This window comes from Vicugna pacos, chromosome 16 (assembly GCF_048564905.1).
Source record: "Vicugna pacos chromosome 16, VicPac4, whole genome shotgun sequence".
Classification (NCBI taxonomy): domain Eukaryota; kingdom Metazoa; phylum Chordata; class Mammalia; order Artiodactyla; family Camelidae; genus Vicugna; species Vicugna pacos.
The window spans coordinates 36,591,288-36,618,039 of record NC_133002.1 but is presented as its reverse complement, the minus strand read 5'-3'; the positions used below and the strand labels follow the sequence as shown (position 1 = coordinate 36,618,039).

General features: G+C 41.6%; 1 protein-coding gene and 1 long non-coding RNA gene across 2 annotated transcripts in view; one reads left to right on the top strand and one right to left on the bottom strand.

The window, feature by feature from the left end:
- Positions 1-937: 937 nt before the first annotated feature.
- LOC140686119 (uncharacterized) lies at positions 938-9,399 on the bottom strand. The gene is made up of 4 exons (XR_012059643.1): positions 9,209-9,399; positions 7,342-7,412; positions 3,204-3,424; positions 938-2,134 (listed from the first exon to the last, which is right to left on the bottom strand). It is a non-coding gene; the product is annotated as an uncharacterized lncRNA (long non-coding RNA).
- A 223-nt stretch (positions 9,400-9,622) lies between these two features.
- The window catches only part of ZNF652 (zinc finger protein 652), a 56,905-nt gene continuing 39,775 nt past the window's right edge, over positions 9,623-26,752 (top strand). Inside the window, exon 1 of the mRNA XM_072938890.1 lies at positions 9,623-9,822. The gene's annotated coding sequence lies outside the window, so the exon portion shown is untranslated. The remainder of the gene's footprint in view (positions 9,823-26,752) is intronic.

Genomic DNA, 26,752 nt, shown 5'->3' with positions numbered 1-26,752 from the left:
TCAGGGTCTTCACCAGCCAACATCAGAGAATTTACCCGAGAGTAAAGAGCAGTGTAGATGGGGATACAGCAGGGAGGGGAAGCGGCCACAGTTCCTGTCTTTGGTGCAGCTTGCCTCTAGACCCATTTCCCAGCTGAAGAAACTGAGACTTGGAGAGGAAGCATTGTATACCGCGGGTACAAATGGAATATTACAAAACTTTGATTAGCGCCTTTTCTTTTTGAATTTGAAACACTTCCATGTCTGCTTTCCTTTGTCTTCATCTCTCAGTAGAGAAGGGAAGGGATGATGCCCCCAGTGCTTGTTATCGATGGAGAAATGGGGCTGGGGAAGCTGCATCACTGGTCCAGGGCACAGGTCATGAAAGGAGCTCTAGTCTCTGGAGAACTTTATTTGATGTGCTGGGCACCTTGCTAGGTGCTGGGGACCCCGCTAGGTGGAAAGAGAGGTCCTGTGCCCTCAAATAGCTTATAATTCAGGAAGGGAACAGATGGGTCCTTAAAATACGGCTTTGATGGGAGTGCACATGAAATGTGGCAGAGGCATGAAATGCAGGAAAGGAGCCCTACGTTCCTTTGGGGGAAGGAGGAAAAGCTTCACAGAGAAGGTATTGTTTTAGCTGAGACATAAAGGATGAGGAGTTTGCCAGGCAAACAAGTGAGAAGAGGGTGTTCCAGGTGGAAGAGACAGCACAAGCGAAGGCATTGATGTAAGAAAGGACATGGCCTGCTGAGGATCCTGACGAAGTTCAGTGTGTAGAGCATGGTGGGGGTGGGAGTGGGAGTGGGGTGGCCATGAGCTAACAGCTAGGCAGTCAGCCAAGGGGAAGAGAACATGAGGCCCTTAATTGCCTTGCAAAGCAGTTCAGATTTCCCTTTAAGCAAGGGGAGCTGTATTAGTTTCTGGCTGCTGCTGTAACAAATAAGCACAAACCTAGTGGCTTCAGACAACACAGGTTTACTGACAGTTCTGGGGTCAGAAGTTGCACTGAGACAACATCAGGGCATCAGTAGGATGTGTTCCTCCTGGAGGCTCTTGGGGAGAGTCAGTTCTACGCCTGCTCCAGTTTCTAGAAACTGCCCACATTTCTTGGCTCATGTTCTTCTCCCATCTTCAAAGCCAGCAGCCACACCATTCTGCCCCCTGCTTCCATGGTCACATCTCCTTCTTGGACTCTAATGCTCCTGCCTCTCCTTGAAGTATCTTTGTGGTTAGATTGGACCCATCAGATAATCCAGGCTAAGGTCCGAATTTCAAGATCCTTAACGTAATCCCATATGCAAAGTCCCTTTCACCAAGGTAAGGTAACATATTCACAGGTTCCAGGGTTTAGGATGTGGACATCTTTAGGGCTCCATTAACCTGTTTATCACAGAATAAGCCACTCAAGAATTCTTTTTTTTTTTTAATGGAGGTACTGGGGATTGAACCCAGGACCTCATGCATGCCAGGCATGCACACTACTACTGAGCTATACCCTCCCCACCTCAAGAATTCTGAGCAGGAGAGTGGGGTGACAGAATTGGAATTCTGGGCAGTATAGCATTATGGTCAAAAGAGCAGGCTTAGGAGTCTGACTACCTGGGTTCAATCCTGAGCCTGCCACGTGAGACTTAATGTGACCTTACATCGTTTCCTACTTCATTTCTCTCTGTCTCGGTTTTCTCATCTGTGAAATGGAGATACCTACTCAAAGAGCAGTTGGAAGGACTGCGTGGGATAAGAGGTGAAACAGGACAGTGGAAAGTACTCAATAAATTGGGAACATCTTGGTGCCCAGTACGTGCTGAGAACACAGCCTAGTCAGGAAAAAGACATTCATGGTCAATGCCCCACAGAGCAGAACCTAGCTTCATAGGGGGTCCATTTCCACAGGACCATCAACACCCAACACGATAGGGAAGGAGGTCCCCAGGCACCAGGGGATTCTCTGGCACAGGAGGAACATGCAGCCCCTCTGAACGGCACCATGTTTCTCAATGGAGCGCTCAACTGTTCCTCTCTGCTGGCGAAATGAAACGAGGGACGGAAGTTGCCCCTGTCTGTTCCCACTCTCAGCTGGGGGTCCATCTGAGTGCTGGATAATATTAGAGAGTAGGTGGTGTTCTGTCTTAAGCTTTCTTCCCTGAGATCTCTGTAAAGACAAAACAAAACAAAAAACTGTTTAGTTTGACGTGGGGCCAAAGACTCCGCCACATCTAGTGTGATGGTAAGTGTGCTTCTCAGAGTCGACGGGCACCTGGTCTGGGGTTTCTTGCTTCCCTATCCTCTCTGTCTCTGCTTCCTAGTTCCAATAAACCCAAGCTATCAAAGTATCTCCCTCCTTCCTGCTGCTTTTCTTCTCTAAGGAACTCCAAAAAAAGTGGCTATGGATCTCTTTGAGATTTACCAGCAAGTAGATAAAATACAGGACACTCAGTTAAATTTGAATTTCAGATAAGTGATGAATAATTTTAGTATGTCTCAAATGTTACTATATGATTAGTACTACTTTCAAAACCAGATTATTTGACTAACCAGAACATCCCATTCCCTAAATTCACCGTGTAACACTATGTATGTTCTTTGAGGCCATTAACAAGGTCAACTGGTATTCAAGCCCTGAAAGTTCGAGGACCTTCTTACAGGTGACTTTCTTTGTAGTAACACAGGGAAGGGAGGGAAGGCTGTGGTTCTCGAGGGACAGCAAGGGTCAGAATAGTGAGGACGGGTCCCTCTTATTTCCTTGACATGAATGGTGATGGCACTTCAGCTGTGACAATTTCTTTTCCTGCCCACCTCTGAGATTCAAAGACATTCAGCTCCTCTTCATGAATGGGGCACATAATCCCTGCTACTCCACAACCTAAGGGTGACCAGCATATCTGTTCTATTTAACTATATCGAGATCTCTTTGATCTTGACTAGGATAACGATGCTGACTCTTAACCATCTATGGGATATGAAGGAAAGTCTGTCTTCAGATTGGGTGTGTATAATTTGCAGTCACTGTTACATGAAACACACACAGGAAAGAATGGTTGATATCTGCCAGGCTAGTCACTGTTGGTACTAAGGTTTGCTCGAGGTTTGGCTCCCAGGCGCCATCCCATGTGACTGCTCCAATCTAGAATGACCCTCCTCTTCTTACGCACCTCTAGCCCTCACTCCAAACTTCCCTCCTTGTTCTGTGGGGGGCAAACACCTGAAGTCCTCCAACTTACCTTGTCTGCTGGTTGAGGCTGAGCCCTGCCACCGGTTAGGGCTTCCAGCAGATGGCCACTTCCAGGTCATCTCCAGGCCACTCTCCATGCAGCATACTGTGCAGTCTGGTGCTGTCAGGCGGGACTTGAGATCTCCCATCGAAGTGGTTTAGCCATCTAGTTAGCCATCTGGTGGACTCCTACGTTTCTGTATGAGCCCCTTTGAAGCATTATTTCAGACTCTAAATAAAGGCAAAAGATGATACCGTTTATGGAAACGTAAAGGAGCCCTGGATTTTACCCCTCTGTGTGTGAACCAACCTGCCAGCCAAGGGCAAGAGTCTGAACCGCACAGGATTAACTGTGTCCTCTTTCACCTCGGTTCCTTCTAGAAAAATGTGGCCCTGAGGGGCCAGGGGAATTCATGACTTCATGCCTAACAAAGCTCCAGGAACAGCCTGCTGCAGACAAGGTCTCATTATGGTTAATTGCTGTTATTATTGTTGTTGTTGTTGTTCTTAGCCCAGCTCCTGTGAAAAGCTGCCACAGCTTTGCTGACCTCAGGTCAGGGCTTTCATTAATGCCTCTTCTGAATGCCAGAGGCCCCAGGCACCACATTGGTGCCCCCACGTGCAGGCTCCACCTCCTCTGAGCTCCGCTCACAGGGTCTTCTCCACCACCAGATCTTCCCAGTCCCTCCCTGGAGTGGCCCCATCATTCTTCAATCCTGCTAGCAACGCCAGCTCCCATTCCAGCCCCCTCGCTCCAGATATCTTCACCCTCCCCCTTGCCGCCCTTCCCCGTACCTTCCCTTTTCTGCCATTTCCCAGCCCCCCAACACAGTTTTTGGCCCAAATAGTTCTCCACGGCTGAGTCTTTTGCGGGGTCATGAAAGCTAAGAGAGGGTTCCCTGAGCCTCGTCCTTTCCCCTTGCAGCCCCCATGTCTTGCACTGCATCCCAGGTCTCCGATCCCACCTCCGTGAGAACTTTGGGCCTGTTCTTCAGGTGGCGAGGCCGGTTGGGTGGGTTGGCTGGTTTAGGGTTACGGAGTTTGGCACTAGCTCACAGCCCCGTGCAGCTGCCTTCTTTAATTAATTAATTCCAATTTTTAAAAAACCATCTCTTCAATTGGACCTCAGTGCATGCCTCTGGGGCATATGTGACATCAATTAAAGACAGCAATTAATCGTGCTGCCTAAAAGAATCTCTGAGCCTTTTAAAGACTCAAACGCAATCGGGCCTAACTGCCCTAGATCACTCTGCTGTAGACAGACCGTGAGGCAGCACCCCCAGGGTAGGAACTGGGTGGCAACAGTCCACTTAGAGATGGGAGATGCTCTCCTGTTGTGGGTGACTCCCTCAGCGCCCATGCTCCCTAACCCCAGGGTTCCTCTTGGCCTTTGCTTAGATAGCCAGGAAGCTAAGCTATTGCAGATAGTGTGGTGGCCTGGTTTCTCTGAGGTAGGACCAACGTCCCTCAAATTCCAAAGCCCACCTCTCCACTGTCCTAACTGATCATCTTGCATCGATAAAGATGAATTGCAGGACCTCTAACAACAGGACAGGGACTGAGTTGATCTGTCCTTCCATCCATAGAGATGGTTGACATAGGGTTAGCGAAAGCTTTCACAGCGGTTTGAATTGGGAAAATGGTTAAAGATGTTGCTTGAGGGCAGAGATGATTTCTTTTTCTATTTTTTCAAAGAAAATGTATTTCTTTTTGAGAGGGTAGTTAAACATCCACTAGCAACCTTCCTGATCTCTGAACACTTCATATTTGCTTATGCTAAAATGAGTCTATGAGCTTGCAGTGAGGGGGTTGCATTTTCCTGCCCACCCTGGGTGGGTGGGAGACAGGCAGCCACCCCCTCGAGGCTCAGGGCTGAGCAGGAGGGCGCGAGGGAGCCAGCATGCTCTATTGGAGGAAGTTTTATCAATTCCTTACATCTGCTAGTGGACACTCGTCCCACTTATAAGTGGAATTACCACTCAGGACTCTTGGAAAAGGTGGGGGTAATGGGAAGGGGTTTAAAGGAGCAAAACCCATCCTTCGGAGGCCTGCATCTTCGGCAGACCAAGGGACCCAGGGATGCAGCATGGAGGAAGCTCTCCCTCGTCTTGAGGCCACCATCTTGCCCCCAGGACCCACCCTGCCCTCCAGAAAGGATTTCTTAATGGTCTTTGATTCCCACCTTGCTCGACAGACACTTGGTAGAAGCTTCAGGAAGGATGATAGAACATTGAAGACAAGGAGGGGAAGAGGCATGCAGCGCAGCTACAAATAGTTTTCCATGTGCAAAGTAAGTAGGCAGATGGGACTGGACTAAAACCTTAGCCTCACTAACACTGTCCTTTCTACTCAATTGGAATTAAAAAAAAATTAGTAGGCCAGGTAAACATGACTTTCCTTATCTATTTAACTCATTTATTTATTGGCATAGGTGAGTTGACTGTGACTCACTTTTGTCCCTTTATGTTTGCCAGAGTCGTGGCTGTCCATTTGAGTCCAAACTTCCAGAGAGCAGAGACCACATCTGTTCAATTTGCTTTGTATGGTGTCCAGCAGAGGGCTGCAGTATCGTGTCACAGAGAAGTGCTGGACTTGGACCCCGGGGACCCAGATTTTACTTCTGGCCATGTTACCCTTAAAATCTGGACCTTGGTTTTAATTTGCTGTTAAAAAATAGTGGGAAGAACATTTCCTGCCCTTCCTACCTCCCAGGGTTGAGGGGAGGAGTAAATGAACTACTGGAGAAGAAAGACTTGTACAAATGGCCATATACCTGTTGCTTTGAAAAAATTATAAAATGCATTTTGATGACAAGGACACCAGAATGATCATACTCCAAACTCTGAGATGTTTCAAATAGAAGAGGTGATGTACAGAGATCACAGCTGTAGGGAGCTGTGAACCAAATGGTGGGTCCAGGTTACAGCCAAAACCAAGCTTGAGATGGAAGTGACACTGGCTGTCTCAGTAGCCTCCCTCATCTCTATCCCCAAAGCAAAACAGCTCTACTCACAGATCTGGTCTTTTAGTGAATCCTCTTTTTTTCTTCTAGAGCACCCTGGCATTCATTTTAACTTTTCACTGGAATTTAAGTGGGAGTGGTGGGAGCTGAGGGGGCACAGAATGAAAGTGCCCACGGACCACATTCCTTTAAGACTGTAAATATACATACACACATGAGCGCATGTGTGCATCTACAGACAAGCCCTGTGGCAGACAAGCCAAGAGTCCAGCTCTCTGGGCTGTCTCTAAACACTATCACTTAGAGATATGAGGGGGGGAAAGTGAATACAAAAGGAGAGACCAGGACAGCTTTATCTACTCTGTAGAAGGGGCAGTTTCCTATAGCAAGGGCTTGGAGATGAGAATTGGATAGTAACTCTTAGGAAAAGAATGAAATTACAAGGTATTAACAAACACAGTCAGCTTTCTAGAGTAGAATCCTAGGTATCAGATCTGGAAGGTTCTAAGAGTTATATAATCCCCTCTTTGCACAAAGCCTCAAAGATGAAGTGATTGAACAAAGGTCACAACACTACAAGTATAAGGACCCAGAAGGTCATGACCAAGCTCTGGCCCCAAGTCTGGTACAGCAGGACGGGGTTATATTAGTTAATGAGTTGGTAGGGAGCCACGGCCACTGCCCCTCCATAAGTAAGTGTGTTAAGAACTATTATTGACTAGGGGTACACCCCTGAAAACTTGGGGAGCAAAGAAATGCAGTGAATAGGGAGTTTGTACCAGGCCATCAAGCTCACCTTATAGAAACCAGATAGCTCTGCTGCTGTTTCAGTTAAATCTGTGAAGGTTTTCAGAACTGTCAAAGTATACAGAACTTTTTACTAAAACTTTTAAATTAAAAAAAAAAATGGGTCCTGTTGATTTCCGCCCACCCTTATTGAAAAAGTTAGTGAGGAACTATCCGGGGCCGGGAAACCAGGATGACAGAAGACTTGACTTTCAACAAGGCCAGTGTGGGTGCTAAGCCCTGCCTGCCATGACTGCTAAGCTGTAGTGCCCGCAGCTGAAGAAGGCAGGCTGACTGAGAGCAAACGCCTTCTTCTTGTGACATGTCAAGTGATGACGCCCTTCTCTTGGTAGGTTCTTGAAGGGTAAGAGTTAAGTGGGAGCAGAGGAACTGGGATCACCTTGCCAGGCCCAAGGTCTTCCAGAGAACCAGTCACCAAGGCTTCAGATACATCAGGCAAGTCCCAGGGTCCTGGAGAGAGAAAGGAGGGGGGAAAAACATGAAATAAAGGAGATGCAGTCTTAGAACTGAATATTAAAATTATTCTCCCTCACATGCCAAGACTACTTGTTTTCACCCCACAGGAATATGCAGTCATTCTCTAGAGCCTTTCAAACCCTCTGAGAGGACAGCACCCTGGGACTTGGAAGACCGGGTCCTGTTCTGCCTCCACAGTTGACTGGACTTGGTAACTTGGGCTGAGCCCATACACCTACCTTGGCCTGAACTTCCTTCATTGGGAATACCACCTGTCCTACCTGCTTTGTGGGGGTGTTGGATGATCTGATGAGATAACGGACAGAACCTCTCTGCAAAAACCGTAAAGCACTCCTCGAAGGGCAGGTAACCATACTACTATTCTAATTACTAGAAGCCCTTCAGAGGGTTGGCCTGTGGGTAGAGTCCCAGAGATTTGGAAGATCACCTTGTTTCCTTAGCCATCACTCTGCATACCTCCCTTCCAAACAGGTTGGCCCTCACAATCAGAGGGTGGGGAATGGATCAAATGTCCGAGAAGGCAAAGCTAGACATCTCAGTCAGATGTTCTGGGCTCACTGTCCCCCATAGATGCCAAATTCTTTTTCACATTGAATCTAAATTTTTCCTTATACTACTTTATGCTTATTTTCTCCTGTTCTGCCTGAAGATTTTCTACTTGCTGAAATATGGTACCATTTTTAGTGTTTATCCATGGAAGACACTCACTATTGAAGAACATGACCCACAGCTACTAAATTGCAATTCCTGGGGTCTGGAGTCCAAGTGTAATTAAATCCAATCATCAGTTTTTGGAAGGAGCCAAGGATAGAGTCAGTCCTTGAATCCCTTTATAAAGTTGCAGTCTCCTCCCTAACCTTTTCCCAGACTCAGGTTATTTTACTTCCCACAGGAATTTCTTTTGGAGGTGCTATTTTGGGGAGAAGTAGCTGCATCTGAATAGAAAATGTTTAGAGAGGTCAGCCTCAGTGCAGGAACACTTGTTAAGTGTGCTTTAAATAACGGAGAGAGAATAAGGAGTTTCAATTACGGTAAGATTTGGAAAACATCAGGGAAATTTGGTTTATGATGGGAAAGGTCGTGCCTTGGTTCTACTCCACCCTAGGCCTTCACCTTGCCTTGTTCATTTCCCCTCTCTGTAGTCCAAGCCCTTTCAATTATGGACACCCTCTCTTGGCTCTGAACTTGGATAAATGCTACCTTGTTAGCTAATAATACCATTAATTATATTAATGATTAATAGCTAATTAGTCATAATGCTGTAATACTTAAATGGAGGCTTCCTTTCTTTCAGCAGCTCTGTCTCAAGCGCACGTGCATGCACCCCCCCTTCCCTATTCTTGGCCACAGAACAAGTGCGGCTCTAAATTTGTTTTTCTGACCACTTCAGCAATCTCTAAATTTCTCCAGTTTTTATTAGCTGTCCCATTCATCTGGCGAATGACCACACTGCTTATATTTTGCCTTTTATTTCTGTCCTGTCACTCACACTGCCTTCCAGTAACGAGACCAGAGTCAAGATTTTTTTTTTAACGTATTTCATAAACCAAAGTCTCTTTTACTTTCTAAATCTCACTTGGGCCTACTTTTCTACTTTGGCCCACCTTCTTCACGTCACCTTTCCCAAATCCTAAACTGCCCCCTACTTTGTGGAATCCCACCCCACAGCCAGCCCAAAGCTCCCTCCCACTCTACGGTTTGGCTTCCTTTCAGCAACCACGCCCCCAGACCCCAGGAGAGCGGTGCGCACGCGCACTCCATGCCTTTACCTGGGCGCTCGGGAGTGGGCGGAGTAGGGGAGGCGTGGGTGGAGCGGGAGTCGGCGGTTACGAGGGCGGCGGAGCTCTCACGAAGTGGCAGGAGGGAGAAAAGGTGCGCCGGGGCCGGCCCCGAGGGCTGCGCATGCGCGCCGCCGCGCCCAGCGGCCGAGATGCCAGGGGGGCGGGCGGAGGGAGGTGTCGGGCTCCCTGTTGGGCGGGGGGGCCGGCGAGGGAAGGGGCCGCGGGCGCGCGCGCGCTCTCGCCGCCTCTCGCCCTCCCTCCCTGCCCCCCTCTCCGCACACAGAACCACACACGCACACCCCCTCCCCCGCCTCCCTCCCCGCGCGCCGCCCGCCCCGCCGGCCCCGCTCGCCCTCGCGCGCTCGGAAGGCAGTCGCGAGACGTCGGAGCGGCGGCCACGTAGCGCTGCGGCGGCGGCGGCGGCGGCGGCGGCGGCCGAGGCCGGGTCTGCGGAGCGGCCCTCAGGACAGACGTTGGGCGGGGGGGAGGGGCCGGCCCGGCCGGCGGTTGTTACTCGAGCGCCGCGGCTACAGGCCCCCCGCCGCAGGGATGGACCCCCGAGGCGGCGGTCGGGGCGGCGGAGGCGGAGGCGGCCGGCCCGGGTGAGTAGGGGCCCCTGCCCCCCACGCACACGCCACAGTCGCTGCTGCGCCCCTGGCAGCAGCCCTTCCTCTCCGCCACCCGCCGAGCCGACCGGGGCTCTGGGCGCCGGGTTAACCCTTCGCCGAGGCAGCTGCGTGCGCTAGGCCGAAGCAGCCCCCATTCGGCGGGGAGGCCCCGGGCGCTGCGCTCTTCTGGTCCCGAGCCTGGGCCAGGGGCGCCCGCTTCTGCCCCTTCGTCCGCTCCTTCGCGGACTCGAGCTGGGCTCCAGTTTTGCAGAGTCCGCTCGCCCCGAGGCCCAGGGGGAGGCCGGGGTTGCACGGGTTAGCGGGCCCAGGGGAGGTTTGCACCGGTCGTCCTGCGAGCATTCTCCTGCCCTGCAGCTAGTGGCTTGCACCCACTGCCTCCCCTGCCCTGCGGGTGCGCCCAAACCTCCAACCCCTGGGAGTATTGTGCCGCCCGAGATAAAATGCATCTAGTGTACACCCGCCCAACACTCACCCAGAGGGTAATGCAGACCTTTCTCCACCCCCGCCTCCTCTTCCCCTCCAATCAGGCTCTACTTAAGATTCTTAGATGGGAGCCACTAAAGGTAGTGACACCCCAGTTACATCTGTACAGAACATGTCCATTGTCGAGGGATGTCTCCTGTAGAAATGATAAATGCTCCTACCTCACCCTCGAAGACCGTCTTCACGATTTAAGATCCCATATGCTCTTGAAGAGGGCCAGTCTTTGATCACATCTAGTACATCTCTCCCCCAACACACACACACACACACTCTCTCTCTCTCTCTCTCTCTCTCTCTCTCTTTCTTTCTCTCTCTCTCTCTCCCCCTCTCCCTCTCTCTCTCTTCCTTCCTGATTGCCGAACAGTCTCTGTCATCGCGGATCCATTGTCAGGAATGGCTTGTGCCAATCAAAGGAATGTGTTTTTGCCTTTGGAGAAGGGTGCTTTCCACAACCATGTTATCAGGACGTTGCTGTGTGAGTCTGTCTTTGATTGTCCGCAGATTGTCCCCGTGTTCAAGCATCATTATTACAGTTGTTTCCCTTATATGCATCTCTTGTGGACCCTCAGTAATACCTGAGTGATGCTTTTTTCCCAGTTAATTACATACATATGCTGTGTGGGAATTTCATTTATTTTGTTGTAATGTTTAACATCTATGGTCAAGCCATAGTAAATACATAGGGTAGTATTTTGGGAACAATGTCTGTATATTTTTTTCCAGCGATGGCTAGGTCCGTATTGTTCTGGGAATGGCAACTAGCACATGCTTTCTTGACAACATGTGTATGCTTAGGGAATGAAGAGCTGCTGTGGCTGGCATGTGTGAGTGTATGCCCTGAATGCAGGTGATGTTCCCATATAGGGCTGATTTGAGAGTGGTGTACTGTGATAGGGCTGGCAGGTATCTTGGCTGTTTGTATCAGGACCTGTGCACATGTATTCGGGTAGATACTACCTTTAGTGTAATTTTGTTTAAAGTGTTCACTGCTGAGTTTTAGGGATCCTGGAAATATCTAGTTCTTAACCTTCCTTTGGGGTCATGGAAACCTTTAGGGCCGTCTTCTCAATAAAACAGACACACATAATTTTGTATGCAATTACAGTCATCTTGAACCTGGTCCTGGGACCTCAACTTAAGATCTGTATTATGCAAAAGTGAAAGGACTTTGAATTTTGTGTTTTGCTTTGTTTTGTTTTTCTGTTAAGGATTGGCATAACTTCGGTCCTGAGCAGTAAGCAGCAAAATAGATTAACTATGTATCCTTGTGTTTTGTTCTTTGATTACAGTTAGACATTTGTAAGGCACCATTCTCCTATCTTCCAGTAGAAAGATGTATGTGAAAGTTTCAGAAAAAGTTAAAACTGGAGTCAAAATAACTTGTCTAAGTCTGACCAATTGATAATGTATGTTCCTTGCACTATATTCTAAATGTAGCAGATTTCAGCAGGGGTGTCCATGGTCTGTTTTATGGTGCCTATCTGGAATCGTTCTGTGTTGTTTGAGGTTGATCTGATCTCTTAAGGCTTTATCATTCCTGTAGTAGAGTACCTGCTCCGTGAAGATTTTTCAGCTTTATTAAATATGATTTCATGTCTTTATTCAGGGTGATATTACCATCAGAATAATCCATTTAAAATTTTTCTTTTAATGGAAGAATTTTAATTATAATTAGGGAATTCAGTCTCCATGTTTGAAATCTAGAAGTAGGCATGAGTATTGCACCATTCTATCGGTAAGCAGGGGATAAATATCAGCTATTCGTTAAATCCCTCTGCATCCAGCCTTTGCCTTTTGATCATATTTAAATCAAGAGACATTTCTTCCAGTGTGTGATAGTGTTGTGATGGACAGTGATATAAAAGAAGCACAGTCCCCAGCTCTCCAGGAGCTTATAGTTCTGATGATATTTTTCACTTGAAGAATCCTTTGGTGACTTCATTTTTTTTTTTTTTTCATATTTTGAGGCTTCTGAGAGACCAAGGAATTTACGGCATTAACAGCTTTTTGGAAGGCAAGGGAGCTTTGGAATCTTGCATAGAACGTGTTTTATACACCTGAAGAATAGCATTTATTCTAATAATTATGCAGTGTACCTATGAAGTTTGAAAGCACGCTGAGATGGCAAATATTGCATTTTTTATTATCTAATAAACATGACTGAAGTGGCTTATATTATAGGTTATATTTTTTTGTTCATGTAGTGCCTAAGGTTTTACTGTCAGAAATTATTTGCGTATCCTCAACCCAAACTGTTTCAAAGTTGCAAAAATGTTACTTTTCTTTGTCAGCATAGTATAGTGACAGATTGTTAAAATCTCAGGGGACAGCATACTTCCTTGATTTAGTATTGCAGAACCTCTTGTAACCAGTCACTTACCTAGTTAAACACCCACACACCACAGAGCAGCTGATCATGTAACTCGTATGACTGTGAGAACAGCATTCTCTCTGCCAGATTCAGAGCTTGGAAGCTGGAAAACAATTGCATAGCAGTGAAACACTTAAGGAGTAGTGGTGCCAGCAGCTCGCTCTCATTAGTACAAACAGCTTGCTTTAGTTTTTAGTTTTTTTCAGCGCTCTTCTTCAGACACCCTTCCCTTAGGAGGGTTCAGATCAGCAGCTCCTACTCAAGGGAAGCAGCACTGACTTTCTGCAACTGTGGCCTCAAGATCTGATTTGTGACACCCAGAGCTGTTTCCATTTCTGCTCTCAGTATGGGAAGTAATCTTGTAGTGTGGTAAGAAAATACTTTTCAAGTCCGTAGAAGAAAGTTGATTAGTAATGCTGCTGATGTGATTTTGTTTTTGAATGTCTGGATCCTATCGAAGTAAACTGTAAAGGTGAACTGTTTTTAAAAATCACTCTTTTCTCAAGAGTTTTAGAAAATTTCGCCAGAAGTGTGAATATGCTTTTGAGTTTCATTTCCCTTGTTCTAAAAAGTCAGTTGAGAGACAGCCAACAACAAAAAAACCCAACTGTGGATTGTCTTCTATTTTGAGCCATAGCCTTTGGAATTAGTTATGCTAAAGAAGGTGACTGCATTTCCTCGCTAGGAACTCCTGGGTCTTGTGCTACGGTTTAAGGTATATTTTTCTCATCTCCTGTCATCATTTCAGACTGTTAGCACTTGGATTTACTTTGATGAAGGTGAGCCGGTGTTGCAGTTAGTGACGGTAGCTGAAGGGGGATCTGGGAAACAACCCGTCTCCCTGGAGCCAGGCAGACCCGGGTTTGACTAAAGCTCCATTGGCTTTCTGGCATTGGACAAGTCACCTTGACCTCTCTAGCCTCACTTTCCTGATCAGCAGAGTGGGATTTGTTATGAGGATTAAAGATAATATATGCAAACTGCTGGAACCATTCCTGTCGTATATACATGTTAAGAACTCAGTAAAAGGTAGCATGTGAGTGACGTGGGAGTGAAACTACAGATCATTTTGGCTTACAGGATTTAGAGGTCTGGTGCTGCGAGCTGCATACTCTCGTTTGTGCAGATTTGGGACGAAAAAATTGCAAATATTTGACTTGGAGCACACCTAAGTCTTGCAGGTGCAGTGTGCTTATTGGAACTTTGATTTGTTGCTCTGTGGCTGGCTGAACTTGGTGGAGACAATAAAACTTAGCTCCAAATTCTACAGTGTTACCCACAGGCTGTGCTTGTTTTAAGCCTATTCAGAGCTTATGCGGTGAAAGGGGTGTTTTAGGACATTAACGTAGCTCAATGAGTTCTGTGTCCAGGGTTGAATCACGTGCAAAGCCTTGTGTAAATTTTCATGGTTAATGCAAGCCATGAAGTGCTTGGTAGAATCAGTGAAGACATCAGATGCTGCTTCTAGTTAATCTGTTTGTTTATACAGCAGTTATCTTTGATTTTTGAAAACACTTATGAACATTGTTTTCTTAAAGGATTCCCGTTTCCCTTCTGATCGTAAACTGTTATTAGGGCTATAAGTTTGAGTGCATTAGGCATTTTTGCTTTGGTGGGTGAAGGGAAGAAAAGCAAGTTCCCTTTACCTGTCAGATTTTATCAGCTCTTCACCTTGGGCCTATACCTTTAGATTGTGTATATAGTTCCTAGCCTTGTTTTTACTCAAAAAGGGAGTTTTATGGTGAAATATGACATTTTTTTCCTTTTTTAAACATATTTCAATAGAGTGGTTACTTTGAAAAGTAGATTCAAGGACATGTATATAGGTTTATTCAGTACATAGAGCTTTTAAAATAGGATTTCTTGGGCTCTATAGAATTAAATTACTCTTGTCATTTTTGCAAAATATCATTTTTCAGTGATAAGTCTATGAACCCACAATAGTTAGCTAGAGACTTTTCAGGTAAGGTAGACACATCAGTATTGCATTATTAGCATTTACCTCAAGGGAATCTGCTAAGCCTTCTTTTCTTTTATTATTGAGCCACCTAAGGGCTTCCTGTCAGTGGAATCAGTATTGGATTGCTGATAAAGAGGGACTGGCAAATAATGGTCTTAGACTTGCCTTAGATTTTGCAGAACACTTGAAAAAACAACCTTGCCAGAATGTGTAATAGCAACAGCACTAATGCTGTGTGTGCCCAGACTGACTAACAAACACAATTTAGGTGATTGAGTTACATTTTTTTTTCCCTCAACTATAATACATTTTGGTAAGTAAACTTTTTCTTGGGAGGGGGTGCTGTTTTTTAAAATTATTTTTTCCAGTTTACTAGAGTCAAATGGTTTAGCAGATAGCTAGTTGCTTCTTTCGTTTCTTGGTAGACCAGTCAGTGTGTGGTGAGAAGGAATTGTTGGAAGAGAACAGAAATGGAAATGATGCAAAGAATGGCTCCTTAGCCGGATTTCTTGGTCTTACTATGCAGAGGGTTGTAACTAGCTGGATTTCACAAAGGTATATAGTGTCAGGTGATTCCTTTAGTCTTTAATGCTGCTGAAGTATATAGTCTTTAACACATTTATACTTTTCAGCTTTGGAATTTTGATTCAGCTTGGAGAATTCAATGGAAAATAACTTCTTAATTACCTTATGTAACCTATAAAATGAGATTCATAACTAGGCCCTTATGAATTGTTTTCACCCTTTTGAATATATCACCTTAACATATCTAGAGCAGTATCAGTAGCCTGTCAATGTTGAAATACACGGCAAAGTGTTGTTTTGTTTTGTTTTTTGAGAGGGTGGCAAGGAGAGTGTTTATATTCTCAATTTTGTGGATTAACCTGTGTTTTATCCCAGTTCCTGTGACCCAGATGCCCAGGGGCTTTTCCCGTGTTAATATCCTAGAAGCTAGGGTTTGCAGTTCCCTTGCCTGAAAGATCCTCCTTGTAGGAAGTCTTCTTTCTAGCACACCAAGCATATAAAGCCATTTAAATTAACTCAGCAAAAATTTGGGAAAAACCTAAATGTTCATCAGTATAGAATTGAATAAATAAGTTAGGATATATTCATGCAATAGAATGTATTCTATATAGCTACAAAAAAAGAATGAAGCAACTATATACGGCTGTGGAAAATCTCTAAGCTATATTTAAGTGTAATGCAGTATGTACTCATTTGTGTTTGGCTTGTAAGATTCATCCGTATCATTGTGTATAACAGGAATTAGTTTATCTCATATAATACTCCATTGTAGTTTATTTCTCCATTCTACCATTGATGGACATTTGAATTGTTTCTGGTGTAGCTATTATGAATAATGCTCCTCTAGTCACTGTATTCTCTTCTGTACATAAAATTTTTGATCCTTCAAGCATATATCTACTAAGGATTTTTTTTTTTAATTTAAAAAGTATCCCCCAACTGATCCATAGGAAAATTATAATGACCTATTTCAAATTAAATATTGAAATATTCAGTGTGGCAAAGCAATTTTAAACCATTTTTTTTTTTAGTACATTCTCAAAGATCTAGCTTGGATTTTCATGATATTTAGAGAGTTCTCAAGTCAACCTAAGAGCAAACCCCATATTCTTTTATCCTTGAAAGGGGGTTAAATATGATGGAAAATGTCGCTAAAATAATTACAACTCTTGAAATACTTGTTTTTGTAACTGCTAAATATTTCTTTTTACTGCCTCATTTCATAATATTGAAATTCTTATTTTACTAGTTATTAAAATTTTTTACTTAATACAGGTTTTATAACTGCCATATATTTAAATGTTTTGGAAACCCAAGTTTTTAAACAAGTTAGCGACTTGAAAAACTTACTTATACTTAAACTTAAATATAGTTAACTTTGTCTTGAATATTTTGAAGTTTGGTAGAGCTTCCAACCAGTTGGCTGGTGAAATGTGATTCTGTGTACCCATGTACTGTAGTAACTGCTGAGGTATCATTGTTTCTATTAAAAACTGCATTCGATCAGATTTTTTGCTTTAATTACAGTAATGCCATTTCCCCCCTCCTTTTGCCCAAATATGGAAATAATGATTAACATATAAACCTGTAAAGTAGTGGTTCTCAACCAAGGGCGATTTTTGCCTTCAGAAGTCATTTGGCAATGTCTGGAGACATCTTTGTCACCAGTGGGGCTCAGGGTGTGCTACTGGCATGTCATGGGTAGAGGCCAAGGATGCCGCTAAACATCCTGCAATGCACGGTACAGCCCCCCACAACCAAGAATTATTGGGTCAAAAATGTCGGCTGTGCTGATTCTGAGAAATCTTTTTGGAAAGCAGCTTCACTAAACTGATGCTACCTAGTACAGGTAGCAATTTTAGCATTGGCTTTATTAGATTTAGCATGCGAAACTCAGTAGTTTATCTAGTCTAGAGAAGAAATGAGCTAGGTAATTTTCTAAATAGTAATAGGATTTTAAATATGAATACTAGTTTTAGTATAAGGTTTTTTAATTGGCTATTTATAGTCTCCTAGTGGGTAAAGCCAGATTATTTTGGAATACAGCTTTTATATAAAAAAGTTATTCACAAAGAATAAAAGTCCCTCTCCCTCTCTCTCTCTCTCTCTTTCCTCCCCCTCTCTCCCCCCCATATATATATATATAAAATACAAGAAAAACTTTTAGGAGTATAATTTTTTCAAAAGCAGATACATTTTTACTTTTATGATACTAATGTGTGTCTTGCTCTGCTCTAATAAAAGAAGACATTTGGTTGTTTGACATAAGGTATATTTAAATCTTGTATAATATGGTAAGTTAAAAAAACCTTAATATTTCTAAGTGAGAAAATGGTTAAATTGAATATGGAAAATACATGTATGGTAGAAAAATCATCTATTTTCAAATGGCTAGTTTCCTCCTGTCAGGTTATAGTAAAGAAGGTATACACTTCTGCATCCATTTTAACTTGTCAGGAATTATAACAGTACCCAAAAGATAGTTTGTTCTGCCTTTCAGTCTCTTCAAGCTTTTCATCACCTCAGATGGAAAGTGAGATTTTTTTTCTTTAAAGTTGACTTATGTCTCTAAGGTCAGGTGATACAGTGGGTACTAAAAGACATGTCCACAGAAGCCAACTGGTGCAGAGTTGGACTGTTCTAAATCTAGAACTGTTGTTTATTTCCCTATAGCACCGTTTTTCAAACTTTTGGACCATGATCCACAGTAAGAAGCAGTGTGTGCATGCCCACATGTGTTCACTCACATACACACCCGCACCCACAACTGAAACAGGAGCTTCATGAAACAGTACTTACCCTTACTATCTGTGACACAGTCTGTTATTTTATTCTATTTCATTTGGGAAAAAATGTTGAATTGGGCCAGGCAGTTTGAAAATCACTGCCCTAAGCTGAGCTTAACAAAACTGATTTTCTTGAGGTAGATGCTAAGCAAATGTTTACTGGATTAAATGGGGGTAGGAAAATGATAAATGCTGTGCTTAGAGGTACGAGTTTAAAATAGAAAGCTAAGAAATGTGGCATGAAGAAAATCATCATATTTATAACCTTACTTATTCCATTTAGAGCAGTAATTCTTAAAGACCTGAAACTCCGGAAGGGTTAAGTTTGGATCCTCATTTTGCTTAGCATTTGAGCTATGTTCTTCTAAGGAATAGTACACTTACTATTGCTAAATAAACACACACACACACACACACACGTAAGCACTGTCTACCTGTTTATTCATTAAGTTAGATAGAATTGAGGGGACTAACGAATATATACAAAGAGATTTTTAATAAACTCTATAGCATAACCTTTAACACAGAGCCTGGTTTAAACAACAATGTACTTGTGTAGAGTGGTACAGAATAAAAATACATCAAGGACTCAGTAGTGAATTTTTTACTTCTGTGTGAAAATCAGACTCTGGGCTTGGACTGTATTTCAGAGATGGCTCTCAGAAATGCAGTTGTCAGAACCTAGTTCTCCAAAAAGGCAAAACTTAAAAGTTCCCTGGTTGGAGTTGTCTTCTATTTCTATACCCAAAGTTATGTATACTATGTGTATGTCTATATTTTATTTGTCTACCATTTAATCCTCATAGAATCCTTTGAAGTAGGTATTATCCCCATTTTACCAACAGGGAAATTAAGACAAAGTGAGGTTATGTAACTTGCCAAGTTGAATGTATTCTTTTCTTGGCATTGAGATTTTTGTAAGAAAAGACCCATCAAATCATTCTATTTTGCTAATTGAAAAACTAATTTTAAAATTGAATTTAAAAATTCATAAGTATTTCTGGCTTTTAGAAACCAGAGACTGAGTAAGTAATTTGTTTTAATTTTTAAATTGATGTACAGTAAAATGGACATTTTGGCATATATACAGCGCTTTGAGTATCAGTACCTGTATAGATTCATGTAACCACTGCCACAATCAGGATACAGAATAATTTCATCACCCAAAAACTCCTTCCTGCAATCCCTTTGCATTCACACTGTTCCCCACCCTCCACTCTGGTGACTGTTGATCTGTTGTCTCTGTAGTTTTATCTTTTGGTGAATGCTATATAAATGGGATCATTCGGTATGTAACCTTTTGAGACTGGCTTCTTTCACTCAGCATAATGCCTTTGAGATTCAGCCAAGTTTTCGTGTGTATCAGGTTTGTTCCTTTTTATCGCCAAGTAATATTCCACTTTGTGAATGTACCACAGATTGCTTATTCATTCACCAGTTGAAGGACATTTGGATTGTTTCCAGTTTTAGGTGAGTCTAAGTTTACACTTCTCCAGAGTAAACACCTAGGTATGGGATTGCTTGGTCACATGGTGTGTATGTTTAACTTTAAAGGAACCAGCCAGACTGTGCTCTGTGTACTCTTTTGCATCTCACCAGTAACATTGCAAGTCCCATTTGTTCTGCTTTTTTGCTAACACTTGATATTGTTAATATTTTTTATTTTAGCCGTCCTAATAGCTATGTAGTAATAATTCATTTTGAGTCTTATGACTAAAATCTAGGTGGTAGGCCCAGCTCTGCCATCAACTAGCTGTTGATTTTACAGGAACCTTGTAACTTTTTTGGGCTTCTTTCTTACTTCATCTCTCATATAATAGAAAATATTGAATGTGTCGTAAGTTCTCTTGCAGCTCCTCAGTTTGTTGGTATGGAGAGAAATCCTTGGCAAGAGGACAGATTTGTCTTGGTTGTGCCCCCCAAAAGTCTATTGACTGATCTCATCTAAAGTACAAACAGTATAAGCAATATACATATTTATAAATAGAATCCATATGAAATAACTTGATATTTATAACTATAGTTTAGCTCTAGCTAAGCATAATAATACTGTAATATGTGTCCATCTATAAGCTAAAATTATACACCTAATGTTACGGTTAGCATTGACAACCTAGAGTCTTTTGGATAATATCTGATATTTTTGTAACTGTTTCTTAGTTTTCTAGGGTTATAGTCTACAGTAAGTTTAATAACAGATATTTCATCATTTTCAGTCGTGATTGGGGATCACTTTTTAAGGTTACATATTTGGGTGCTTGTCCTTAATATCTGACTTGAGTGTGAAATAAATTGCTTCTATATAACATTATTATTTTAATAGCTTCATTATTTTTCTAAAAAATTATACATGCTTATCCAAAATTATTTAAGGATTACAGAAAAATATAAAGGAATAATAAAAGATCTCCTCCCCAACCCTTAACCCTCTCCTGAGATATCTCTCAATAGGAGCTTATATATGCATAATTGTATGTACCTAGTTATACATAATGAGATTGCATGCTTCCATTCCCACAATGTTCTTTAGTCTTTTTTTTTTTAATGTGGACATACTTCTGTGTCAGTTAGTATAAATCTATGTCGTAATTCAGATGGCTATGTGGTATGCCAGTGTCTGTGTGTACCATTATTTGTTTCAGGTTTTTGCTATATTAAACAGTGCTGTTATGAATGCCCTTGTATACACATCTTTTTATACCTGTGTCATTAACAACTAATGGGGAATTCTTGAAGGCTGGGTCCCAAAATACACATACTTCACACTTAGGAAAATAGCGCTGAATGGCTTTAAGGAAGGTTACTCCATATTGACACAGCATTCTGAGCTGTAGTCAGCCATACCAGTTGATGTCAGAAGTCAGTCATGTTACCTTGGCATTTGCCAGCTTAAGATTGAAGCCATAAAACATATCTAAACATGTTTGTACATGGGTCCTGCTGAAAAGACCCAGCCCATTTGCTAATTGATAGTCTTTACTAAGTAAACTTGAGAGTGTTTAAAAATATCAGTTTTAAAAAGTCAATTAAAAAAATTCACTTTTGAGAAAAACTAATGAAGCAACTCACATTTTTGATTCAAAGAAATCTATTAATGTTGATTACAGCTCAATTTATGTTACCTTGTAAGTGCTCTTTTTTAAAATTAAGACATTTAAAATTTTGGAATAATTTTAGAATTACAGAAAAGTTGCAGAGAGAGTACCCATATATATACCACTTCATCCAGTTCCCTTATTGTTGAATAAAGTCTTACATAAACTAAGAAATCAGCACTGGTACATTACTATCAGCTTAACACCGGATTTAATTCAAATTTCACTAGTTTTTCAACTGACATTCTTTTACTATTTGGAAATATCCTAACTCAGGCTTTTAAACTCTATTCTTAAGCTTGAATATCTTTTCATAGATTAATTTTAGTCATACATTGTACATATGTATGTACTATATATAATGTATCTGGATCTTTATATTTGTTTAGACAGATTTGTCTTTGACGTTATTGTCTTCAGAAGTTATCTCTTGATGTTCACAGACATTCAGCCAAGTCCCTTTTAGGGTAGGGTTGAAGATCTTTTCCCCCACCCCCATGTGTCCATGCAGAAACAAGATTTATAACATCATGAGTGTAGCTCTTGCACAGTGGTACCCTTCTCAGTAGTTACCAGTCCCTATCTCCAGGAGCACATGGGAAATATCTGCCTTTTGTTTACTGGGAAATTAACTTCTGCCAAGTGGTTTCACTGTCTACAGTGTCTGGTTCTGAGAGAATATTAGTATTAGGCAGTTCTTGTAGGAGACAGAGCTGCTGATCTTAAGGCAGAGTTCTATTATATATGGGGTAGTACTTGGATATCTTTCACTCTGCACTTACTAATACAAAGAATCCCTCCCGAGGCAACCCATGGCATCCAAACTCACTATATTAGTTTGAATCATTTCTTGAAATAGTTTAGTTTATGGAAGAGAAGGAAGAAATTTGCAACATCATATACATATGGACTTTTAAAGTCACTTTCCTCCCAGCTTAAATGGAACTTCTGAGTATTCCCCCCATTAGCTTACACTTTTTTTAAAAGAACAAAAAAGTCCTCCTAAGCATTCTAGGAAACAAAAATGGTGGTCAAGAAAAGCTTCATGAAGAAGGTACTTAAGCTAGGTCTTGAAATATGGCTAGGATCTTATAGTCATATTGGGGTGCGTGGTAGAGGGGACAATGAGTAGGTAAAAGGAAAGAATGACATAATCAAATGTTTAAGGGTGGAAAAAATCAAGATGCATTTGAGAAATAGCATGAGGATGTTAGGTGGGAGAGGAGGACTTTGGGAGCCAAGACTGAAAAAGTCAGTTGGGTTCAGATGGTGGAGGGCTTTTGAATACTTTGCTAAGAAGTTAAACTTTATTCCAGGGCTCAAGAAACCAATAAAAGTTTTGTAGCTAGGGAGTTACACGATCCAAATTCTTTAGAAAAAAATGTATTTTAGATGATCTCTGTGTAAAGTGATTTGAAAGATGGAGGCAGAATGACTGCTGTAATCTGTGTATGAGGTGATTAGGGCCTAAACTGGGAGGTTATGTAAGCAGTTAGAGCAGAAAGGACAGTTTTTAAAAATAGGACTTGTTGGTTCATTAGACATTGGGGTAAGGCAGAGGGAACAGCCAAACATGAACATGTGGTTGGGAACATGAGGTCAGAGACTGTAGCTACTTCATTTGGATCTTCCATAAACTTGACCATAAAATAAGAACTTAAATCAGTAGCATCCTAGAGCTGAGGAGAAGTATGTAGCATTCTTGTTTTAGAAACAATGAAATGTGCAGTTTAGAACTAAGAATACATGATATTTGCTAACTCAGGATGAAGGGAGCAAACCAGGGAAGAAGAAGGTAATTTTTCTTTTAATGGTAAGAACCGTTACCATGGTCTGTGCTTACATCTGATTTTGATACAACGAAATGCTTCAGCCCATTGTGCTTAAGGTAACACAGCGCCACAGCACTGACAGAGTAAGAAGAGAATCCTGGTTACCTCATAGTACAGCCAGCTTAGAAAACCATCTGAAATGGTCTTCCGCTCACCCTTAAGCCTCTCTCCTGTAAACATGCATGTACTTTGTTTGGATAATGGTTTCTTGGTTGGACCTGTATATATGAAGGTAGCAGAGTATACTGTGTAGTGAGTCAGCTGGAGAACACATATAAAGCAGCCTTAATTCCAGTTCTTACTAAAACAATGGCTGCGTACTTAAGAGCAATCAGATCTAAAACCCTACCCGATCTACATGGTAAGTTCCACATGAAGACAAAAGTTTTTGGTTCAGTTTTTTGTCCTGTCATTGAAAAATTAGAAGCTTAATGAGTATCTGGGATACAGTAGTGGATACTATCTAGAAGGCTGGATTCTTATCTCGACTGATGATCTCACCAGGCAAGTTGTTTTACTGCTAACAAGTTTAACTTTTCTTTTATACTTTTGATCATTGTGTGTTGGCATATTTTGGGATTAAAGTTTTATTAAACCAGAAATATATCATATTGCTTACATTATAGTTTTTAGAGGTATGAAATTCAAGTTGTGAAAAGAGAAAATTAAATGTAGTCATAGGGGAAGGGTATGTCTCAAGTGGTAAGCGCATGCTCAGCACCCAGCAGGTCAGAGGTTCCATCCCAGTACCTCCTCCAAGCAGAAATCGATGAAGAAACCTGATTACCTCCCCCTCATAAAATGGACAATACAAGCCCAAAACGCATGCTTTAAATGTAGTCATAATACGTATGGAGGGATTTTCAAACTATATTTTACTTCTTTTGTAATTCCTAGTCATATCAAAAGGTTAATGTAGAATCAATTATAGTTAATAGAAAATACTTTTTTCTTCATTGTTGGCAAGTTATAGTGACCTATATGTTTCTAAATTATGTTATTATTTTTAGTCTTTCAAAGGAAGTAATACTGCTTTTGAAAACAATCTTTGATATTATAGGATTCTCAAATATAAAAAAGAAAAACAGTATAATATGCCCATCTCCCAGCTTTAACAATTATTAACACATGGCTAATCTTGTATCTGCCCTCACTATACCCCTCTCCCTTCAGTTACTTTGAAGCAATACTAGACATCATATCATATTATTTATGGGAATTCTTTTTCAAAAATGACAACTAAATACCATTTTTACACTAAAAAAACTTCTGAACATCATTAAGTATTCAGTTAGTGTTTATACTTCCCAGTTGGCTCATAATTGTTTTTCAGTTTGTTTTTCCAACATTTAGACACAGGCTGGAATGTTGAATTAAGGTCCAAAGAAGCGTGATTGGTAAATATGTCTGTTAAGTCTCTAAATCTATAGGTCCTCCTTGCTTTCTTTTTTTTTTTTCTCTCTCTCTCTCCTCCCCCTGCCCCCCCCCCGCCCGATTCCTGTCTTTCTTTTTCCTTGTCGTTTTTGTTGAAGAACCCATATCATTGGTTGTATAGTTTTCAGTAGTCAGGATCGTGCTGATTGTATGCACGTGGTATCATTTAACATGTTCCTCGGTCTCTTTTATTTCCTGTAAATTGGCTTTTAGATCTGCAGGCTTGATCAGATTAAGATTCACTTTTCCTCATATGTGTGGGGCCAGACTAATTGGTGGTGGTCTGTAATTCTACCAGGAGACATATAGCGCTGGTTGTTTCTTTTTTGGTACTGTTATCGATCACTGATGGGAAGAACAGTTTTATTTTCCTTAAGGTACATATCTGATAGGAATGGCAGACTAAATGCTTGATTCTTGCCCTTTACTTTGCAGTTTTAAAAGAATGAGTTGGTTCTCTTAGTATCCTCTAAAGGTGACCATTGTGTTTAAGCTTATTTGGTGTGTTTCAACCCACTACTGTTATTAATCCTTGTTGATACTCAGTTGTCCTATTTTTATCCATTAGGAGCTTATCAGCCTGGCTTCTGAGTCTTTTTGACACAACCTTGGTGGTCTTTGAGAGCTTCCTTGCTTTCCATTATGATAAAATGTTCCAGACTTATGTGTTTCCTGTCCTGTTTCCTTTTAGTGGGAAATGATCTGGACCATAATATGTTCTCAGTACTGAGCTAGACACAGGCTGGAATGTTGTCAAGCAGTATTTTAGAAAGAACTACCTGTTCTCAGGGGGCTTATAGTCTTTAAAGTTTTTATTTTTTATTTATTTGATTTATTTACTTTGTATACATTTTGATATAATAAAATCAGATTTTGATTTTTCCTTATTTGATTAAAGCAGATCTTTGGTTTTATTGTATGACAGGTATATATCAGAATGAGATGAAGGTCTAAAATAAGGTTTTTGTTTGTTTGTTTTTAGTTTTTTTCTTGGGGGAGAGGGAGGTAATTATGTTTATTTCTTTCTTTATTTTTAGAGGAGGTACCGAGGATTGAATCCAGGGCCTCGTACATGCTAAGCATGCGCTGTACCACTTGAGCTATAGTCTCCCCCTCAAAATAAGTTACTTTTTATAATTTAAGAAAATTTAATGTATAATAAAAATGAATACAATGAATTTAAAAAGATAAAACCTGGAAATGATACATAGTTTACAAACCTATTGGCATGTATGTACAGTAGTATGTTTGGTTTTGCATAAATGGGTAACCATATGATTTATTGTCCAGGATGGGAGATATGTGAGAGGGGCATTATTAATAATTACTCTGGGAGAAATAGGTATAAACCAGGACCTTGCCCAGCAAAGTAGGATATACAGTCACCCTATTTATTTGGCAATATTGTGAGTTTTCTGAGACCAGGGAGCGTATCTGTCATGCTCATAGTTATGTCTGTGGCACCTCACCCATGGTAGGTGCTCAATTTGTTGAATGTTACTAAAAATCTGCTGATATTTTGAGGCTTGGTGTAGATTTAAGTGTTTTTTATGCTTAGTTAAATTATGTTTGCACTTTTTTCCAACTGTCTTTCAGCAACACTTGCATCTAGAAGATCTTACGTATTGAATCTGAATAGATTTGATGAATTCATTTAGTTTTTAAGTTTAGGATTAGTTTCTTTGTTTATTACAGAGATAGTACATTTTTGTTGTAAAAATACTAGAAGCTCTAGAATTACCTCTTTACCAGCAATCCTCATCTTCAGTCCCAAAAAGAAGTCTTTTATCTTCTGGCTGGATTTTATTTGAAGGGTTAAAAGAGTATAGCAGTTATATACTCAACTATTTCTTCCTCCCTCGGAATCCCCTCTCATTGTCCTTTTAGCCAGCAGGCCTTAGTTTCCTCTTCTTATAAAAGAGATTAACACTTATTTGACAGGAACTTTGTAACTCTTAGGTAAATGTGGGGTTTTAGTGGGGAGAAGCTGGGAAGGAGGGAGCAATTACTTGAACAATGTTTCTGTGATCAAAACTATCTTTGGTTGCTCTAGTCACATTTCTTAAGGATATTGCCAAAAGTAGGTGATAGAAATTTTGCATTGATGTGAGCCAGTGTGAAAACTGTGATTTCGGTAAGGGAAGTATATTTAAAGCTATTACAGTAAAACCCCACACTGCTAATTAAAATCTTTTCTTCAGTATAAACAGATGAAGGGGAATTAGTCTTCATCATATGTCCCCAGGCCTTTGACTGGGCAACCTGCTTGGTCATGTTGTCTCGATTGTCTTGCTCACTCACTGGATTTGGTTTATGACAAAAGTTATTTAAAAACAAAACAAGCAGGCAGGCAAATATTTATTCAAGTTTTTGACCGATTACATCTATTTATAGCATATATTGTGAAGAGCTGTGGT